At 55.1% G+C, this 12,560-nt stretch overlaps 1 long non-coding RNA gene across 1 annotated transcript; it reads left to right on the forward strand.

Moving 5' to 3' along the window:
- Positions 1-9,418: 9,418 nt before the first annotated feature.
- Positions 9,419-11,740, forward strand: LOC138847339 (uncharacterized). The gene is made up of 2 exons (XR_011385083.1): positions 9,419-9,567; positions 11,480-11,740. It is a non-coding gene; the product is annotated as an uncharacterized lncRNA (long non-coding RNA).
- Positions 11,741-12,560: the final 820 nt, after the last annotated feature.

Below are 12,560 nucleotides of genomic sequence, written 5' to 3' on the forward strand. Positions count from 1 at the left end.
TACCGTGTGCAACCATCACCAGAGCTTTTCCACCTTTCCCAGTGGAAACGCTGCACCCGCTAACACTCTTCCCCTCCCCTCCCCCAAGGCCCTGGCAGCCCAGTCTACTTCCTGTCTCCATGATTGTCGTGACACTTGGCAGCTTTGTAACTGGAACTATATGAGAGGACTTCAAAAAGCTCATGGAAAAATAGAATTAAAATAATGATGAGCTTATTTTAATAGGTTTTGAAATTTTGAAATCTGGGGCCAACACTGTGGCATAGTGAGATAAGCCTCCACCTGAGGTGCGGGCATCCGTAAGGGCGCTGGTTCAAGTCCCGGCTGCTCCTCTTCTGGTCCAGCTCTCTGCTCTGGCCTGGGAAAGCAGCAGAAGATGGCCCAAGTGCTTGGGCCCCTGCACCCATATGAGAGACCCAGAAGAAGCTCCTGGCCCCTGGCTTTGGATCAGCCCAGATCTGGCCATTGTGGCCATTTGGGGAGTGAACCAGCAGATGGAAGACCTCTCTCTCTCTCTCTCTCTCTCTCTCTCTCTCTCTCATCTGGCTCACTCCCCAAATGCCTGCAATGGCTGCGGCTGGGCCAGACAGAAGCTGGGAGTGAGGGACTCAAACCAGGGCTCCCACGTGGGTAGCAGGACTCCAACTACTTAGCCATTACTGCTGCCTCCCAAAGTGAGATGGAGCAGGAAGGCTGGAGTCCGGAGAGGGGCTGGAGCTTGAACCAGCACTTGGACACAGGGTGAGGGCACCCTAGCTTGTGGCTTGGCCCCTGGGCCAAACGCTCAGCCCTATTTTCTCCTTCTTTTGACAGCGGCCGTGTCAGAGGGTGTGAGAGCCCTGTGTGTGTACACTGTTGTGTGAGTACTGTCACCGAGGGCTCTTCAAACACAGTCCCCTCCCCTACTCCTCTGTTATTGAAAAATTGCTGTCTCTCAATCGTTTTCTAAGTAAAACTGCAACACAGATTTGTGCATGAATCTTACTACATTTCCTAGGCAAGTATTGCCAGATAACAGACAAGGCTCCTAGTTGAATCTGCATTTCAGATAAATAATTTTCAGTATAAGTGTGCCCCAAGTATTGCCTTGGATAAGCGTATTCCAAGAAAAACATTCATTGTCTACCTGAAATCCAAATTTAACAGGATTTCTTACCTTTTCATTTGTGAACTCTAACAGCACTGCCATGGATACCGTTCCCGGGAGTGGAATTAATTCCATTTTCCTGCAAACTTTCTGAAGCGCTCCTCTATTATAGTGAACATCTGCGCACTCAACGGAGCACAGAGAACGTCATGGAATTTTTAAATCCATGATTCAAAATACCCCTTGAAGCTTGAAGAATTTTGAAACTGATGGGATAAAGCTACACAATGACAAAAGCACATGCCCATGCACATGCATGCACACACACGTGCGCGCATACACGTACACAGGCACACACAGGCACACACAGGCACACAAATGTGCGCACACACATGCACACACACGTGCAGGCACACACGTGCAGGCACACATGCACACATGTGCAGGCACACACACACACACAGGCACACACATGTGTGCACACACATACACGTGCACGCACACACATGCACACACACACGCACACACAGGCACAAAGCGGGGAAGGCTGGTTCTTCAGCCCTGCCTGATTTGGGGTAAGTTGTGCAGTCTCTTTGGGACCCAGTGTCTTCATTACCAAGATGACAGGGTTGGGCTAACTGCTCCCCCAGCCCCTTCCTGCACTGACTTTTCCTGCTGGTGAGGACCCTGTGGGGAGTATCAGGTTATGGGAGAAGCAGATCTGCGTGTCAGTCAGCAGGGAAGCTCTGTTATTAGGAAACCAAACAGATTGCAGCCCTAGGACTGGCCAGAGCACAGCGCACACTCGAATCAATCCCGGCTGTCCCCGGGGGCAGCCCTGGCACCAGTCACTGCCATGGAGCACGGAGGATTCGGAGGTCTTCGGGAGGGATCAGAGAAAGACAGCCGAAGGAGTGAAGCCTTGGAAAACGGGTTCTCCGAGGGGAAGTTAAAGAAAGGGAATTTCTCAGGCTAGAGGAGAGAAACGTTAGGATGGATCGAGCTTCACGCCCTTAGCATCTGAGCAACTGGTGCCTAGAGATCAAGGCAGCTCCTCCCCCTCCCCTCCCCTCCTTCCCCCTCCCTTCCCCCTCCCCCCTCCTCCTCCTCTCTCCCCCCTCCTCCTCCTCCTACCCCTTCCCCCTCCCCTTCCCCCTCCTCCCTCCTCCTCCTCCTCCTCCTTCTTCTTCTTTCTCTCTCTCTCTCTCTCTCTCTCAGGCCCTCTGCTCTGTCCTCCACTCCCCACTTGCAGACAGACGTCACACCCCCACTCCACACCCAGCTGCAGAGTCCTCGGCAGGTTAGTCTAGTCATTCCACTCTCTTCTCTTTTCCTTTTTGAGAGTATGTATTTACTTACTGGAAAGAGAGAGCCCCCACCCACTGGTACAGACCCCGAAATGCCCCCACAGTGGCTGCGGAGCCGAAGCTCGGAAGCCAGGAACTCCACGCAGGTCTCCCACGTGAGCGGCGGGAGCTACTTGAGTGATCACCCCGGCCTCCCGGGGTCTGGGTTAGCAGGAAGCTGGAGTTAGGAGACAGCGGTAGGTCCCTGCTGTGGGACAGGGGGGTCCCAGCCAGCACTTCAACCATCCCCAGTCACTTCATCTTCAAGTATAGGGCTTCCTGAAAGGACTTCAAAAATTTATTGAAGAAAAATAGAATTAAAGGATTAGTTGGGGCAGGCACTGGCTTAATGGTTAAGATATTGGTGGGGACGTACCTTGGAGCGCCTGGGTTCAAATCCCAGCTCCACTCACGATTCCAGCTCCCTGCTAATGCAGACCCTGGGAGGCAGCAGTGATGGCTCCAGGGGCTGAGTCCCGGCCATCCACGTGGAGGAGCCGGATTAAGTTCCCTGCGCCTGGCTCCAGTCCAGCCTAGCCCTAGCTTCTGTAGGCTTGGGGAGTGAACCAGCAGATGGGAGCATTCTCTTTGTATCTCTCTTTCTGCCTGCCAAATAAATACAAAAATAAAAATAAATGGTTATGTTCGTGCAAAAACAGTTTGTAATTCATATGTAGTTTTTCATAACACATTTTCCATAAGCTTTTTAAAGATCCCTCCTATGCGTGATTTCAGAATTCTGGTTCCAAGAATAAATTTATTGGGGGCCAGTGTTGTGGGGTGCTGGGTAAAGCATCCTCTATGTGTGCTGCTTCCTGCCCCAGGTGCTCCACTTCTGATTCAGCTCCCTGCTGATGCCTGGAAAAGCAGGGAAGAGTGGCCCAGGGCTTGGGCCCCTGTCACAGACATGGGAGACCTAGATGAAGCTCCTGGCTCCTGGCTTCGGATTGGCACAACTCTGGCAGTTGCAGCTATCTGGGGAGTGAACCAATGGATGGAAGACCTATCTCTCTCCGTCTCTGTCTCTGTCTCCGTCTCTCTCTCTCTCTCTCTCCCTCTGCGTCTCAGTAACTCAGCCTTTCAAAAGAAAAATATTTTAAAAAAATTCTTACAGCAAAATAAATTTTATAAATTCCATTTTCTATGAACTTTTGAAAGTACTATCATATAGTCATTCCCCCTTTCAAGCCTAATTTTTCTATCAGAAATGTCTGCTCTTTTGCTGGAGAGAGGCCAACACTCAGGACTTACTGACCCTGATTATCCACAGCAAGAGTTTCCCTGCCTAACAGGAAGAGGCCAAGAGCAGCCCGAGGACCCGGGACCCTCCCCAGCTGTCTCGGCCCTGTTGTCTGCATTCTGAGTATCCAGGATCCTGCTTCTCTGAGCAAACTCAGAGCCTAGTGCCACTGAAAAGCGTCTTCCTCTTCTTTGATGTCGCGTGTGCCTCTCAGCAGTCCTGCCTGGAGTCCCCACCCACTTGTAGGACACAGAAAAGGAGACGTCAGTGGACAAGTGGACAGGGTGACCATTTGCGGCCTCTTCCCTGTGTTGGGTGTAATCAGACCACAGTCTCAAATGCAGGCATGAAAACCCTCCTGCCTGCCTGGACCTGGGGAATACAGGCTCTGCCCAAAGCCCAGTGACCAGGTATTCACCATCCAAAGTCAGCCCAGAACCTGGGGGTGAGTCAAGACGCGTCCAAGGGGCCAGAGCTGTGGCGTAGCAGGTAAAGCCACTGCTTGCAGTGCGGCATCCCACATGGGTGCCGGTTCGAGTCCCGGCTGCTCCACTTCTGATCCAGCTCTCTGCTATGGTCTGGGAAAGCAGTGAAAGATGGCCCAGATACTTGGGCCCCTGTGCCTGCATGGGAGACCAGCAGGAGGCTCCTGGCTCCTGGCTCCTGGCTTTGAATCAGCACAGCTCCGGCTGTTGCAGCCAATTGGAGAGTGAACCAGCAGATGGAAGACCTCTCTCTCCTCTCTCTCTGCCTCTGCTTCTCTCTGTGTAACTCTGACTTTCAAATAAATAAATTAAAAAAAAAAAGGCCTATCTAAGTAGCCAAAATGATCTACGTGGGCCCACAAAGGTGTACTTGAAACAGCACCCAACCCAGAGCAGCTGTGTTGCCCAGGTTGCTGGTGAGAAACCTGGGATAAAGCCTCCGGGGCAGGGACAGCAGAGCTCCACACTCATAATCTGCCGACCTCGCATTCACACGGAATCTCAGCAGATGTGTGCACCCCGCTTCTCAACCCAGAGCGGAATAAAAGAAACAAATTCAACCAAGAATCGCCAGAGCGCAGCAATATGCATAGATACAATACTACGCATACCAGGGTCTTCAAAAAGTTCATGGCGAAGGGGGACTAAAAGATAAGATTTAAAAAAAAAAAAAAGATTATTTGAGAGGGAGCATGATGGGAAGCAAGAAAGAGATCTATCTACCAGCCCACCCCCACAGTGACCCCAACACTGGGCCACGAGCCAGAATCTTCATCCGGGTCTCCCACTGCTCTCCTGGACACGTCAGCAGGGAGCTGGATCAGAACTGGAGCAGCTGAGACTTAAACCAGGGCTCCAATATGTGATGCCTGTGATGCCTTTAAGCAAAGGCCTAACCCTCTGTGCCACACCGCCACCCCAAGCTAAGTTCGTTTTGGTACCAAAAAATTTTGAAATCTCTGCATAGATTTTTCACAGTAGGAATTTCTCATGAACTTTTTGAAGACCCCCTCACAGGCGTAGATTCCAAAAATATTTGGCCCTCAAATAAACCAATTCTTGAATTCTATTTCCATGCGTGTTTGAGGAACCCACATTATCTCAAATGCTTTGGCACCAGTGGCATAAACACCCAGCAACCCCAGAGCAAAGAGGTGGAATGAAGTCAGTATATTCTGTATTTTAAAACCTAGTGGGGGCCGGCGTCGTGGCTCACTTGGTTAATCCTCAGCCTGCAGCGCCAGCATCCCGTTGGGCACCAGGTTCTAGTCCCGGTTGCCCCTCTTCCAGTCCAGCTCTCTGCAGTGGCCCGGGAGTGCAGTGGAGGGTGGCCCGGGTGCTTGGGTTCCTGCCCTCACATGGGAGACCAGGAGAAGCACCTGACTCCTGGCTTCGGATCGGTGCAGCTCCAGCTGTAGCGGCCATTTAGGGTGTGAACCAATGGAAGGAAGACCTTTCTCTCTGTCTCTCTGTCTCTCTCTCTCTCTCTCTCTCTCTCACTGTCTAACTCTATTTGTCAAATTAAAAAAAAAAAACCCTAGTGAGTATGTGACTTTTTTTTTAAGATTTCCATCCAAATCAACTCAATGTTTTCGATGCGATGTTTAAAAGGACAACCCAAAATGACTTGTGTGGCTCTGGATCTGAGAGGTTTCCCTGCGGCCCGGCTGGAAGCTCCAGACGATCCTCTGAAGGACGCCAGGGCGCCGCGGTGCTGTTGCTGTGCCTGATACGCTATTTGGAATATACCGGCAGGGACCCAACAAGCTTTGACTGTATTCGGTTTGCTGGCTTCGCCCGGCCGTCTCTTTAAAAGGCTGCCTGCTTTGAACTAATCCTCTATTTATAATCCAGCCGGAGAGAGGCCTCGGCGATGTATACAGATTCCTAGGGTCAGCCCCGAGCTCCCCGCCTCGGCCCTCGCTTCTCCAGAGAGCACCCTGAGTGGTGGTGGAAGCACCCTGGGGTGGGGCTGGGCAGGCTGCCCAGCTTGCCCAGCAATGCACCCCGCGTTCTCCACGGGGAGCCCTGGGCACGTCTGGGGCCCCCAGTCAGGAGCAGATGAGGCTCGGCCAACCCCGCCCGCCACCGCTCGCTCTCGGTCGCCCTTGACCGAGAGGACCGAGAGGACCGGGGCTGCAGCCCCCAGGCGGGGCTGGCTCCCTCCCGGGCCGTTCCTGTCTTACAACGAATTCTCTCCCTGCGACAACGCCAACTTCACATTTTCCTTTCTCCCCTTGCACAGATTGTTGCAAGTCATGGCAGTCTAAATATAGCCCGTCTGCTTTCCAGATGCCTCGCCTCGCCATCCAGCCCCGGCATTTTCCTGATGTCTTTCCAGCTGCCTCTTTGCGCCTGCTTTTTTTTCCCCCCTCCTTCTTTCTCACCTCCCCCCACCTGATACTCCTGCCCTCTGCCTCCCAGGCTCCTCCTATCTTTCCTGCCTTTCCTGTTCAAAGGAAAATTCTAGAGGCAAAACCCAAAGCCTGGAGCCCCCTGCCAGCCCTCAGCAAGAAGCCACCGTGGACTCTTGCCCAGACCTCCACTCCCAGGCTTCCCGGAAACCACTGAGCCTCCTTCCTCCTCATCTGCTTCTCACACTTCTTCCATACACTGGTTCATTCCCCTAAATGGCCACAATGGCTGGGAATGAGCCAGGCCAAAGCTAAGGGCCAGGAGCTTCCTCCAGGTCTCCCACGTGGGTGCAGGGTCCCAAGGACATGGGCCATCCTCTGCTGCTTTCCCAGGTGCATTAGCAGGGAGCTGGATGGGAGGCAGAACAGCAGGGACTTGAACCGGCGCTCCAGATACGGGATACCTGTGTTGCAGGTGGCGGCTTTCCTCACTGCACTACAGCTCCGGCCTCCTGGACCCAGTGCCTTCCGATCCCAGGGCCATAATTTAACAAGAAGCACTGCAGTGTGGAGTGTGTTGATGCCTTGTTTGAGGTGATCTATTGGCCCCTTTCTGCATTGACAGCAAACATGTGACTCATATGGCTCAGGGAACATGTGTGTTATGAAAAAAAAACCGTGTGTGGGTTTCAAGTCTTTTGCACCAAAATAAACGTATCTTTTTAATTCTACTTTTCCACAGACATTCTACTTTTCCACAGACTACTTTTCCACAGACATTTTTAATTCTACTTTTCCACAGACATCCCTTCATACACACGTGATTCCCTCCTTTTCAATGTTCTTGATCACTGTTTCCTAACTCAGTGGTCGCCAAGGGACTCCTGGCCTACAGGTAGAGAGTGCATTACTATTAAGTCAGTCTGTTCATTTGCTCATTCTCAAAAAAGAGTTACTGGAAGCCTCTTCAGGCCAACTACTGGAGATACAAAGGTAAGAATGAGAATTGGGGAAGCAGGCTTTGTTTGGCCCAGTGGTTAAGACATCCGCACCCCGCATCGGAGTGCCTCGGTTAACCCCAGCTCCAGCTCCTGACTCCAGTTACCTGCTCATGCAGACCCTGGGAGGCAGCGGCCATGACTCAAGTAACTGGGCTCCTGCCAGCTGCATAGGAGGCCCGGATTGAGCTCTCAGCCCCTGATTCTATCCCAGCCATTTGGGGAGTAAACCAGCAGGTAGGATTTCTCTCTCTCTCTCTCTCTCTCTCTCTCTCTCTCTCTTTCTCTTTCTCTCAATTTCTTTATGTGACAGATAGAGTTAGACAGTGAGAGAGAGAGAGACAGAGAGATAGAGAGAAAGGTCTTCCTTCCGTTGGTTCACCCCCTAAATGGCCGCTACGGCCGGAGCTGCACCGATCCGAAGGCAGGAGCCAGGTGCTTCTCCTGGTCTCCCATGGGGTGCAGGGCCCAAGCACTTGGGACATCCTCCACTGTCTTCCCGGGCCACAACAGAGAGCTGGACTGGAAGAGGAGCAACTGGGACTAGAACCTGGTGCCCATACAGGATGCTGGCACTGCAGGCGGAGGATTAACCAAGTGAGCCACAACGGCGGACACTTCCTTCAGCTGTGTTCTGAAGGATGGGTAGGAGTTTTCCCAGCAGAGACAAAGTCCGCATGCAGATACTCCAGCAGAGGGAGCAGCAGGTGCAACGGAGGGGGCATCCATTGGCTGGCATGGCAGGTGCCTGGGTAGGACCAAAGGAGATGAGGGTGGACTGGAGCTGGCCCCAGTTAACGGGGGCCTTGTGTGACCTGCACGCTTGCAGTTGGTCCTCAGAGTAAGGGAAAGCACGGTCAGTGTCAGTGCTGAGGGCTATCTCTGTCCTGGGAACATTCTGGGCCGTGCCCACCTTGCCCAGGAAGATGAAACTCTGGGGCTGCACCTGCACTGGGGAGTGTCCACGCTCATCCTTCCCTTGTTTGCTTCTAAACCAGGCACCTGGGAGGCACCCGGCGGACAGGACCCAGCCACTAGGAGCTGGTTAAATGTTGTCACTGCCAGCACCTGGTGGTCAAGTGGCTCTGAGCCTCAGTTTCTCCAGTTGCGACTGGAAGAGAGACGCAGCCCTGCCTCCGCCGCTGCGCCACCTAGCAGGATGTGGCGAGTGTGAACAGGGCTGTTTCTGTGGGTGGTTTGGACCCCCGTGCTGCTTGGCACTTGCGGCCCGCAGTTGGCCAGGGTCGTGCGTGGTTGTAATGAGGCCTGATGGGAAGACCCCGGACTCCACCGCGGCCTTGAGCAGCTGCCAGCTCCGTGACCGGGCCTGCTTTGCAACTTGCCTGCTAGTTATTTTTTTTTCCAGGGTGTCTGGTTCCTGCAAACAGGCTTCCCAAAAACCTTGTCAGGTTCCAAGAAGCCCCTTTGGCGTCGTGGTTCCCCAGCTCCGCGGGAAACCTCAAGACGGTCTCACTCCGTTTGGCTCTGTGCAAACTCCTCTCCCTGGCTTCCCCATTAGGTCACAGACCAAGGTGCAGGCAATGGCAAGGAAGCCAGCCCAGCTGGCCGGTCGTGATGGCCTGGGGCCTGCAAGGTAACTCCGCTCCCGGCGTTTACCCTGGGTGGGCAAGGTGGGTGGACAGTGGCAGGAGGCAAATGGTGAGGGTGCGCGCGTGTGTGTGTGTGTGTGCGTGCGTGTGCGAACGCGAGCTCACTGCCTGCCCCTGGCTCCGGTGCTCATGCTGATCTCGCTCTCAACACAGGAACAGAGCCTGCATTGTTAGCCGGCCTATCTCCTGGTTTCTGATTCTCCCGGGGCCGCGGCAGCCTGAGCAGGTTCGCAGCTGCTCAGGGATATACTTTCCAGCACATTTAGGACTTGGAACAGCCCCAGGTTTCAGGAACACATGGTGGTGGGGGAGGGAGGAGGCTCAGACAGATGTGGGCAGGAGGGGCTGAAGGGAGCTCCTTTCTTTCTTCAAGACCAATCTCTATTTTCATCATCTGATAGCAGGAACAGCATCCGAGGACGCGGGATGAGTTGCAAACCTGTGCAGGTCAGCGGCGAGGGCAAGCGGGTGGGGGGAGATGGGCAGATTTGGTTCATCCAGGCGGAGGTCTTCTTGTGCAGCACGGGCCCCTGTGACACACAGCTCTGCTCCGGTTACAGTCTCCGCCCAGCCCCAGGCTAGCCAGGGACGCCCACCCGCGGGGCACTCCCGGGAAGTCAGCCCTGGAGTGTGCCTACGGCTTCCAACACCCAGGCCCGAGGGCGCAAGGAAGAAGAGAGGAGGTTCCTAAGATCCAGGGACCTGGGGGACACCCAGACCTGCCCCACCGATCGCTGCTGTCTTTTCTCTGTTTCTCAGTGAGGAGGTAGCGCCAGCACCAGGGATCTTCAAAAAATTTCTGTAAACGCCAGATATGAAAAAAAAAAAAAACTATGCGTGGATTTCAATTTTTATTTTTTGCACCACGATACGCTCACAGTTTAATTCTGCTTTTACCAGTCTCCCTGAAGCACCTTCATGCTTTCCCAGCCTCTACTGTCTCTGCTTCTCCGAGGCAGATCCACCGTGGGTTCTGCCCACAGCCAGCCACAGCCACCCATGCGCCCATCTAAGCTCTGCTGAGGGCCTTCTAAGAGTCAGGCTTGGTCCAGGTGCCGGCTTTTAGCAGGGGACAGAACACAGTCCCTACCCTGCGAGAGCCCCCAGTTGAATAGAGAACCCAAAGGAATGGGCCAGCTTGGGCAGCACCCTGAAAAGGGGGTGCCAAACCAGACCTGAGCCCCTCGCTGCTTCGGACAGACCTGTGATGCGCTCACCTGAGTGCAGGCGGCACCCCCAGGGCCCCCCACCAGTGGCCTGGGGCCTGAAACGCTGCAGCCCGAGGCCCACAGGTGCCCCCAGCTAGCTCCCTGTGGGACCGTGAAACTCCATTAAAGACACGTGCCCAAAACCCCCCGGCCACGGACAAGCCTTTGTCTCGTTCTCAGACTGCTTCTGCCCCTTTCCTGGAAGGGGTGACTGAGGATCAGGGTCCATCCCCCAGGACACTGATGTGTGCAGCCGGGGCCCTGCCCTGCCCGGCTCCAGCCTCCCTGGGCAGCAGCAACAGAGCCGGCCTGTGTGCGGGGCTGGGAGCAGCTCTCGGCCTCCCACACAGAGCCCCTTTCTCCTGCGCCCTGGCACGGAGCCTGCTCACAGCCTTCCATTCAGAGGCTGGGCTGACGCAGAAGGCGGCTGCGGGCCGGCAGGGTGACCTTTGGGCCTGCCTGGGATGGGGGGTGGGAGAGGGACCAGGCAGGCCTGATTCTGCTTGTGTGTGCACATATGTGCGCCTGTGCACGCATGCATACACACACACACACACACACACACGCATGCAAGGAAGGCAGGGGACTCTGTTCCTGGTTGCCAGCCCCCAAGGGTCAGTGGCTTCCTCTGCTCTCCAGAGACCCCGTTCACAAACACAGCCCCTGTCTTTGGTGGGGAGGGGTGTAGAGATGAGTTTAGGGTTTAGACTGCACAGCCCAGACAAGATAGCTCCTCCGTGCCGTCCAGGCCCCGTGCTGGCTGACAGCTCTCTCAGCACAGATGGAAGCTTCCTTGACCAGTGGGGCAGCTGCCGGCCCCACGTGTGACTGTTCAGCACTGAGCCATGGCTGCTGCGGCCGAGGAGCTGGGCTCTGCCACATTTTATTGGTGACACCTTCCCTGGACAGCAAGAACCTATCTGGGAGGGCACGCTGGGCTCTGAAGCCAGATTCAGTTGGGGACAGCAACTTAGCGGTGACATGTGGCTGGACCTCTGGGGATTCAGTCCCCACCCCAACCCCATTAAGCGTGTAGTTAAATAAGAGCACTGTGTAGGGGCCGGCGCTGTGGTGTAGCGGGTAAAGCCGCCGCCTGCAGCACCGGCATCCCATATGGGCGCCGGTTCGAGTCCCAGCTTCTCCTCTTCCAGTCCAGCTCTCTGCTATGTCCTGGGAAAGCAGTAGAAGATGGCCCAAGTCTTTGGGCCCCTGTACCCATGTGGGAGACCCAGAAGAAGCTCCTGGCTCCTGGCTTCGGATCAGCTCAGCTCTAGCCATTGGGACCACCTGGGGAGTGAACCAACAGACTGAAGACCTCTCTCTCTCTCCCCTCCTCTTCCTCCTTTCCCGCCCCCGCCTCTACCTCTCTCTCTCTGTAACTCTGCCTTTCAAATAAATAAATAAACACTGTAGGCAGGGGCTGGGGTAGGGGGTAGAGATGGGGTCCAACTCTCCTCTTAGTCCAGCCAGCCCTTCCTTCTACAGAGGCCAGGCTGATGGCTTCCAACCTCTGACTTTGGGTCTGGGGCGGGCACAGGTCTCCAGGCTGTAGCTTTCGCTCTGTGCACCCGGCTTCATCCTCCATGAACAAGGGTTCCTGGATCTGCCGGGGAGCCCAGGGGAGCCAGGCTGGGCATGGATGACGCCAGCAGGAGGCAGTCCCTGCCCTGCTCCTCTTGCCTGCTGCATTCCGCCTAAGCTGGTGCCCAAAGACCAGTTTCTCTCCTTCCTACCTGAGCGAAGATTTACCTGTCCCAAGTCCCATCCCGTAAGACTTCAGCCTCACCCCCGTCTTCCCCAGCGTGACTCCCTCCGGCAGCTCGCAGACAGGGGAGAAACGGGATCTGAGTGAAGACAAACCAGAAGGTGGCCCAGCCAGCCCCCAGCCCCCAGTCCCCAGGCGGGGGAGTTGCTTTTCCAAGGGACAGGCGGGCCTGGGGGCCTGGAGGAGAAGGCACCGCCAAGGGTGGAGTGGAGGGAAAAATCTGCTCATTGCTCCCCCAAATGACAGCTGCCTCGCCATAGTCCCAGGGACCAGAGAACTCCTAGGATCTGACCCTCCCCCTTCGGAGAAGCCTGCAGCCCCTGCAAGATTCCAACAGGAGCACCAGGCAGAGGAAAAGGAGGGAGGCGTGGAGCCGGGCCAGCAGGTGAGGTGAGATGGGGACAGCTCCCGGGCTGCTCACCTCCTCCGCTCTGCTCTGTAGGGGTCTCCTAGCCAGCCCTGCCTGG

This window comes from Oryctolagus cuniculus, chromosome 20, assembly GCF_964237555.1.
Source record: "Oryctolagus cuniculus chromosome 20, mOryCun1.1, whole genome shotgun sequence".
Lineage (NCBI taxonomy): Eukaryota > Metazoa > Chordata > Mammalia > Lagomorpha > Leporidae > Oryctolagus > Oryctolagus cuniculus.